We start from the raw sequence: 8,647 nt of genomic DNA, 5'->3' as shown, positions 1-8,647 counted from the left end.
TCCCCACCCTGAACCCTAAGATAGATAGTGGGGTACCTCTCCGGTGAGCCCCCCTCCCCGATGCGGCTGGTTCTTCCTTAACTCCGGCGATCCTCCCCACCCCCTAAAAATCGACTGACCCAAAAGTCGATTCAGTCGACTGAAGTGTAGCTAAATCGGAGCAGCATCGCAAGTAAGAGCAAGAGCGAGAGCAGCAGCACGAGCAAGAGCAGACCAGGTAGGGGACCGAGAGCAAGAGCAAAGCAGCAGCGCGAGAGAGAGCTAAAGCATCAGCAGTTCCTACTGATGTGGACGTCGCTGCCGAGGGAGTGACGCCTTGGAGGAAGTGGCCGGCGACACCGCCGTGGATGGAGCCGCGCTGTGTCGGCTCGGGACCGAGCGCCGGCAGCACCGTGAGATCGAATCAAGAAGAAAATGCGGCGATTAGTGTACAACCTCTTTGGTGGCGCTGATTAGGCCGCAGCTTCATCCGAGGAAACGGTGATGATGATGCTCTTCCGGTGGTGCAGGTGAAGACGACAGTGTGGGAATGGAGGTGGCGCGAAAGATGAGGGGAACGTCGGGGCAGCTCCTTGGAGGTTGAGGACGGGGTTGCTGAACCGGCGGGACGACCAGATCGACGGCGGATCCTCATCCGGTACAGTGGATGAGGGACGTCGAGGTGTTGCTGTGGACGACGTCGTCGGGGAAGAGGCTCCGGCTGGGTGGCAGACGGAGGAGGGTGTGGGGCTTCGCAGGTTTTGCCAGCCTCGGTGTACGAATGGGTGGGCGGATGGGATGGGAGTGGGGAACCATGGCTTAGGGACGCTCTTGTCCGAAATGTGGGGTAAGTTACGAAAGTACCCCCACCGATTTGACGCGGTTCTTTCGGTTCAGGGGTATCACGGGCATTTCGCGTGTCAGGATTTCATAGGAGGTGGGAGTTTTCGCGCGCGTTGTAATTTTGGAATAGCAAGGTGCGAGTTGAGATGGAGGGAGTTGTCGGAGCACAACGAGACAAAGATTTATCTTAAATATTTCGGGGTAACAAGGCGCGGGTTGAAGAGGCGGAAGTTTCACAGCACGATAGACAGAGACGCTAGCTTGAAATTTCGGCATAACAAGGCGCGGCTTGAAATTTCGGGAGAACAAGCTTAACGTGTACCCAAAATAAAAAGAAGACAATTTAGACTAGTATGATATACTACGTACAATGTGTTTAACACGCACAACACAACACACACACACACACACACACACACCATTTAGACTAGTAAGGTACACGTGCATTGCACGCATGAGATTTGGCAACCAAATTATGAATAAATACCACATTATAGTATGTAAGCTTTGAGTCATATATGCACGATGTAGATGTTCATTTAATTCTTATAGTTCATTTCATTCAAAATCATCTAGTTTTTATAAGAAAGCTAATCTATTTTAAGATTCATGGAATTATGCGTTGTAAGGCATAAAGTAAAAACAAATCATGTAGAAAAACATTTGGGCAATTCTGATACGGAAGATTCTAGAACAAAGAAGAAGTGATTGTGTTTTGAGGTTTGTGCATTATGCTTAAGTTCAACCATAGAGTTTTCTAGATTGTACATGTGGCAAAATCTGGTGGAATCTAGATGATATCTAACGGCCAGTAGTGCTCAAATTTGCCAGCTCTGCACCATCGGATTGGCCTCATCCAACGACCATCTTTCAAAGTTAAAGTTATCCGCACATTATATAAAAAATATAAAATATAATATATATATAGGGGTATAGATATAGATATGTGATGCAAAAGCCACCCATCATCTCCAATTAGAATAGTGTACCCATGCACGGATGCAATGTGGCCAAACGATGTCTACCATCGGTATCTCAAATTCAAACCAGTCTGACCTTGTTCAATGTGTATACATTACAACATGCTCGTTTCCAAACCACACCACACAGATCTCCGTTATATTCATGCATGCATGGGTTTCAAACATCATGATCTCTTATTCAAATATTTGAATTCAACTTTACATTGATTATGACCTCACCTAGTCTTTTACACCCACACATTGGTCTTCTCTTTATAATTGTACCACTAACTTTCTCTCGTGCATGCATCACACACACTACCAGTCGACATTATCCATCGCACGCATGCAATCTTTTTCTTCAGGACGGTCTCCCATGAAGGCGCACACACACACACACACATCCCCCTCTCCATCATATCGAGCATTCTTTATCTCTCACGTGCATGCACAATGATCGATGTTCCTCTATGTGTGTGTGTGTAGCTAGGTCTTTCATAGTTTTCCACATAAACCAATCAATCTATATATCTAGTGAGGTCTCACCCTCTTTACCACGTCCACACCCATCAGTCTATACCTCTCTATATATGATTACATATATAGCTAATACACCCACATTAATTATATATTCAACGCCCCCCTCTCATCATCCATGCCTTCTGCTTCATCTCTTAGACACGCGTGATACGTCTCCAACGTATCTATAATTTTTGATTGTTCCATGCTATTATATTATCTGTTTTGGATGTTTAATGGGATTTATTTTACACTTTTATATTATTTTTAGGACTAACCTATTAACTGGAGGCCAAGCCCAAATTGCTGTTTTTTGTCTATTTCAGTGTTTCATAGAAAAGGAATATCAAACAGAGTCCAAACGGAATGAAACCTTCGGGAACGTGATTTTTGGAACAGACGTGATCCATAGGACTTGGAGTGGACGTCAGGCAATCAACAAGGCGGCCACGAGGCAGGGGGCCGCGCCCTCCCCCTCGTGGGCCCCTCGTTGCTCCACCAACCTACTTCTTCCTCCTATATATGTTCACATACCCCGCAAAAATCCAGGAGCACCACGAAACTCTATTTCCACCGCCTCAACCTTCTGTACCCAAGAGATCCCATATTGGGGCCTTTTCTGGAGCTCCACCGGAGGGGGCATTTATCACGGAGGGCCTCTACATCAACTCCATGGCCCCTCCGATGATGTTTGAGTAGTTTACGTCAGACCTTCGGGTCCATAGTTATTATCTAGATGGCTTCTTCTCTCTCTTTGGATCTCAATACAAAGTTCTCCTCGATTCTCTTGGAGATCTATTCGATGTAATCTTCTTTTGCGGTGTGTTTGTAGAGATCCAATGAATCGTGGGTTTATGATCAAGTTTATCTACGAACAATATTTGAATCTTCTCTGAATTCTTTTATGTATGATTGGTTATCTTTGCAAGTCTCTTCGAATTATCAGTTTTTGGCCTACTAGATTGATCTTTCTTGCAATGGGAGAAGTGCTTAGGTTTGGGTTCAATCTTGCGGTGCTCGATCCTACTGACAGAAAGGGAAACGACACGTATTCTATTGTTGCCATCGAGGATAAAAAGATGGGGTTTATATCATATTGCATGAGTTTATCCCTCTACATCATGTCATCTTGCTTAAGGCGTTACTCCGTTCTTACGAACTTAATACTCTAGATGCATGCTGGATAGTGGTCGATGTGTGGAGTAATAGTAGTAGATGCAGGCAGGAGTCGGTCTACTTGTCACAGACGCGATGCCTATATACATGATCATACCTAGATATTCTCATAATTATTCACTTTTCTATCAATTGCATGATAGTAATTTGTTCACCCACCGTAATACTTATGCTATCTTGAGAGAAGCCACTAGTGAAACCTATGTCCGCCGGGTCTATTCTCCATCATACAAGTTTCTAATCTATTTTATTTTGCAATCTTTACTTTCATCTATATCATAAAAATACCAAAAATACTTATCTTATTATTATCATCTCTATCAGATCTCACTCTTGCAAGTGGCCGTGAAGGGATTGACAACCCCTTTATCTCGTTGGTTGCGAGGTTCTTATTTGTTTGTGTAGGTATGAGGTGACTCGCACGTGGTCTCCTACTGGATTGATACCTTGGTTCTCAAAAACTGAGGGAAATACTTACATTGCTTTACTGCACCACCCTTTCCTCTTCAAGGGAAAACCAACGCAGTGCTCAAGAGGTAGCAGCGCGCACAATGGCGAAGACAGGGGCAACAAGGGCCCTGCCCCCTAACATCACTATATATCGAGGCTAATATGAATGTGATCATTAGAAAATTGCTGGTAAAAATGGTTTAAGTTGATGAATTGGCCCTCCTCGTATAGGATTAGCAATGCTTGGCCCCCTATCTCATGGGACATTTTTCATGGCTCCTCCACTACGCGCAACAGCGCACGTTCTCGCCCCCTCTCTCTAAATATCGATCTTGCAGTTGTGCACTCCTTCATAGTATCCCTCCACTCGGCCCCTTGCACCATCTTCTAGCCCCCCACTGGATTTTTCCACATATACAATCTAGCAGACTCCATGGTTGAACTTAAGCATAATGCACAAATATCAAAACAACAGTGGTTCTCCTTTGTTCTAGAATCTTCCCTATCATAACTGCCCAAACTTTTTTTCTAGTTGAATTGCCATTATTTGTTTTTTACTTTATGATATACAACGCACAATTCCATGAATCATAAAATAGATTAAGGGCTTCTTTGATTCAAAGGATTCTCGAAGGAATTTTGGAGGATTCTAATCCTTAGGAATTTTTCCTATCTTGGTTGTTTGATTCGTAGGATTGTAAACCATAGGAATTTTTCCATATGATTCATTTGCACTAGATTTCATAGGAAACATCCCATCCACTCAAACCTCTTTGAAAGAATTCTGCGTTTTTTCTATGCACAATCAAACACTCGTACCATCCTGTAGGATTCAAGACGAAATTCCACTCTAATCCCATGTTCTTCCTATTCCCGCATTTTGGAAATCCTACGAATCAAAGAGGCCCTAGGTTTTTTATAAAGACTAATTCATTTTGAATGAGATGAACTATAAGAATTAAAGAAGGTCTACATCAGGCATATATGACTCAGAGCTTACATGCTACAGTTCATAATTTGGTTGTAAAATCTGATGCGTGCAATGCACGTGTACCTTACTAGTACTTCGAGTATGTGCAAAACACAATGGCACGCTACACAATGTCTCTCTTACAGTTCATGAATCCATGTAGCACACGTGGAGGCGTTGTCGCGACATCCTTGTGTGGATTGATCACAGTGACGTGTTGCTGGTTCCAGGAGAATGTACTTGTCCTCCCTGAGCCGCATTGGCGGTACATGCACGAAGCAAAGATGTGCACGCACGCCATGCACACACTCATTCCCTCGCACGAACACGCGGGTACTCAGGCGAACGCAATTTTGTACCAAGATCCACCCCATGTGATAATTTGACGCGTGTAAAGTCCTTCACTTCATTGATGGTCAATTAATATAGCGCATGCAAATTGAGTGGACGTGAGGGCGGAAGAAAGACATTACTACTCCACTGCGCGCATGCGAGTAGTTAAATCATGGGTTGCTAGTAGTACTTCCATTGGTCTCCTTCGTATTTTGTGCCAATTTTTGACAGTAACATAATATTTACACATCTGAGCAGTGTAGTCTACTTGAAACTTATGTTCCACTAAACTCATCGGGAGTCGTTTCAGGCCTCAAAACCAAAAACCATCAATTAATCTTTACCTTGTTCCCATCACATTCGAAAGTACTAGCGCTACAATTAAGTGTAAGCCTGCTCACACCTACCAGTACGTACCAAACCTGAACGTGTTCCCACTATGCAGGTTTTAGTACTAGTGCTAGTACTTAGGTTATAAAAAGGGGAACTACCTAACCGAAAATTACTCTACCTTCCTCCTCATAAGTCCTCCTTCTTCGTCCGTCCTTGCCATGGCCGGTATGCAGAGCTCTAGGTCAAGAACTACTCGTAACAAGCGAGCGGCAACCAAAGCTGCGGAAAAAAAGAGAGGGCTCACCGCCACACAGAGACCTCGAAAGATCTCTCACAGGCAGGCGATGGCTCCCAGGAGCACCCGAGACGCGGAGGCGAACATGCGGCGCTGGTGTCGTTATCCCTCGACGGCATGTCCGATCAGCTCAATAAGCACCTCAATAAGCAGAAGGAGTTCATCCACGGCTTGGTGGAGCTGCTGAAGGAGAGCCTCGACGACATGCCCGCTGATCTCAATGAGCAGGGGGAGTTGACCGCTGGCTTGGTGATGCTGCTGAAGAAGAGCATTGCCTCGGAGAAGAAGGCGACCGACGAAATCCTGCAACTTCAGGAGGATAAGGCGAATCTCTGCCACAAGATCGACCAGCTGAAGGAGGAGAACACCGGCTGGAAGAAGCTGCATGAGAATAGTATTTCCTCGACGAAGATGTTGTAGGCCCTCGTCATGGAACAGACGGAGGAGTTGGCGAAGCTCCGCATCGAGCACCCGACTGCTATCAAGGTATGTAATGCGGCCTTGGAACATATGATGAAGGCTCGCGTCGAGAAATCCCGTGTCATGGACACAATGCTGAAGATGGCGGAGGAGACGCGCAAGGAGATGGAGGTCGTGGAGGCGATGAAGAAGCAGTTACGACTCCGCGGCCAGCAACCCTTCATGTAGTGAGAGCAGTGCCCCAGACTTGTGTGTGCGTCTTCCTTCTTTTTCTGGGGTGATAATCCTCCTTCTTCTTTTGCTCCTGTGTTTCTTATTTTGCTTCGGGTGTTTGGCCGCATGTGTCACCTTCTCTACGAGGCATGAATAGAACACTACAAAAAAATACACTTCCGTGATGATACGTGTTTGTCACAGTAGGTCGCATTTTTTGTCATGCATGTACATCCATGACAATTTTATGACAGAATCAAGATAGTCATACCTGTGCTGTCATAGAAGTGTTCCATGACATTACCAAAATTATCATCACGGAAGTGTCCACTTCCATGACGATAAATCGCGCGTCACAGAAGTGCTTTCGTCAAGGGTGACCGACACGTGGCATCCACCGTAACGGAACGCCATTAAGCTATCAGGTCTGGTTTTGGATCCGATAACCCACTAACAGCCCCGACCAATGGGGATTTTCCACGTGTAAAATCATCATTGGCTGGAGGAAACATGTGCCGGCTCACTGTTGGGACAGATGTCATCCACTCATTAGACAGAAGGCGCCTATGATACGTCGACACATGGCATGACCCAACAGAGGCCCATTCCAGTGAAAAGGCCGGCCCGTTTGACTTGGTTAAAAGGTGGCCGGCGGGCCCACGGAAAGCCTGTTAACGACCTGTTCGCATATAGCCCATTTACAACCCGCTAACCCAGGGCCCGTTACGACCTATCCGAATTAGGCCCAGTAGCGCCATCTGGGTCGTCCAATATGATTCCCGCCCATTTTAAGTTCCGGCCCTTGTATGGCCCATGACGTCTTTCGGCCCAGATGAGGCCCTTTGTAACTCTTGGCCCATTAACGGCCCGTGGTGAAACTGGCCCGTAATGAACAGTGTATCACTTTATACCCATTAATGGCCCATTAATCCATTGGGCCGTTTGCATCCCATGTTATCTTTCGGCCTTCTGAGGGCCCATTTATTCTTGGGCTCATTTCAAGCATTCAGTTACTTACAGCCCGTTATAGCCATTTTCTGCTTGTGGGCCAAATTCAGCCCGTGGTTATAGTCGGCCCGTTTGTGGCCCGTTAATACGTTGGGCCGTTTTCATAGTGTCATCGAATACGACCTATTAACGACGGCCCGCTATGGTCGGCCCATGAACGGATGATAACCCAGAAGTATAGGGGATCACAACAGTTTTTGAGGGTGGAGTATTCAACCCAAATTTATTGATTCGACACAAGGGGAGCCAAAGAATATTCTCAAGTATTAGCAGCTGAGTTGTCAATTCAACCACACCAGGAAACTTAATATCTGCAGCAAAGTATTTAGTAGAAAAGTAATATGGTAGTAGTGGTAACATGTAACACCTCGGATGTACCTTTCGCAATTTGTACTCCAACTCTTGTCGTTTCCGGCGTTAAGTTATTTTATCTTCTCGGGTTCGGGTCTTTGTCTCCGTGTGTTGTTATCATTGTCAAGCATCTCATATCATGTCATCATGTGTATTGCATTTGCATACGTGTTCATCTCATGCATTCGAGCATTTTCCCCGTTGTCCGTTTTGCATTCCGGCGCTTCGTTCTCCTCCGGTGGTCATTTCTAGTTTTCTTTCATGTGTGGGGATTAAACATTTCCGGATTGGACCGAGACTTGCCAAGCGGCCTTGGTTTACTACCGGTAGACCGCCTGTCAAGTTTCGTATCATTTGGACGTCGTTTGATACTCCAACGGTTAACTGAGGGACCGAAAAGACCTCGTGTGTGTTGCAGCCCAACACCCCTCCAATTTGGCCCAAAACCCACCTAACTCTGCTCCATCATCTAGAGTGTTCGATCATGATCGCGTGGCCAAAAACTGCACCTCATTTGGACTCTCCTAGCTCCTCCTATGCCTATATATAGGTCCTCCCCAAAAATTCCGGATCAAACCCTAGCCCCTCTCTTCCTCCGACCGCCGGACAAAATCCGGACGGCCGGACATGTCCGCCCAATCCGCCCGGGCCAATCCCGCAAGGCCACGTGGCGCCGTGCCCACTTCACCGCATTCCGCCGCCGGCGGCCCGCGGGGCCCGCGTCTGGCCCGCGGGGCCCGTTTCCCCGCCGCTCCTCCGCGCCAAGCTCCAGGGAGAGGAGCTCCCGAGCCGCGC

This window comes from Triticum aestivum, chromosome 2A (genome assembly GCF_018294505.1).
Source record: "Triticum aestivum cultivar Chinese Spring chromosome 2A, IWGSC CS RefSeq v2.1, whole genome shotgun sequence".
NCBI lineage: Eukaryota > Viridiplantae > Streptophyta > Magnoliopsida > Poales > Poaceae > Triticum > Triticum aestivum.
The sequence above is the reverse complement of the archived record's forward strand: the minus strand, read 5'-3'. Positions refer to the sequence as shown.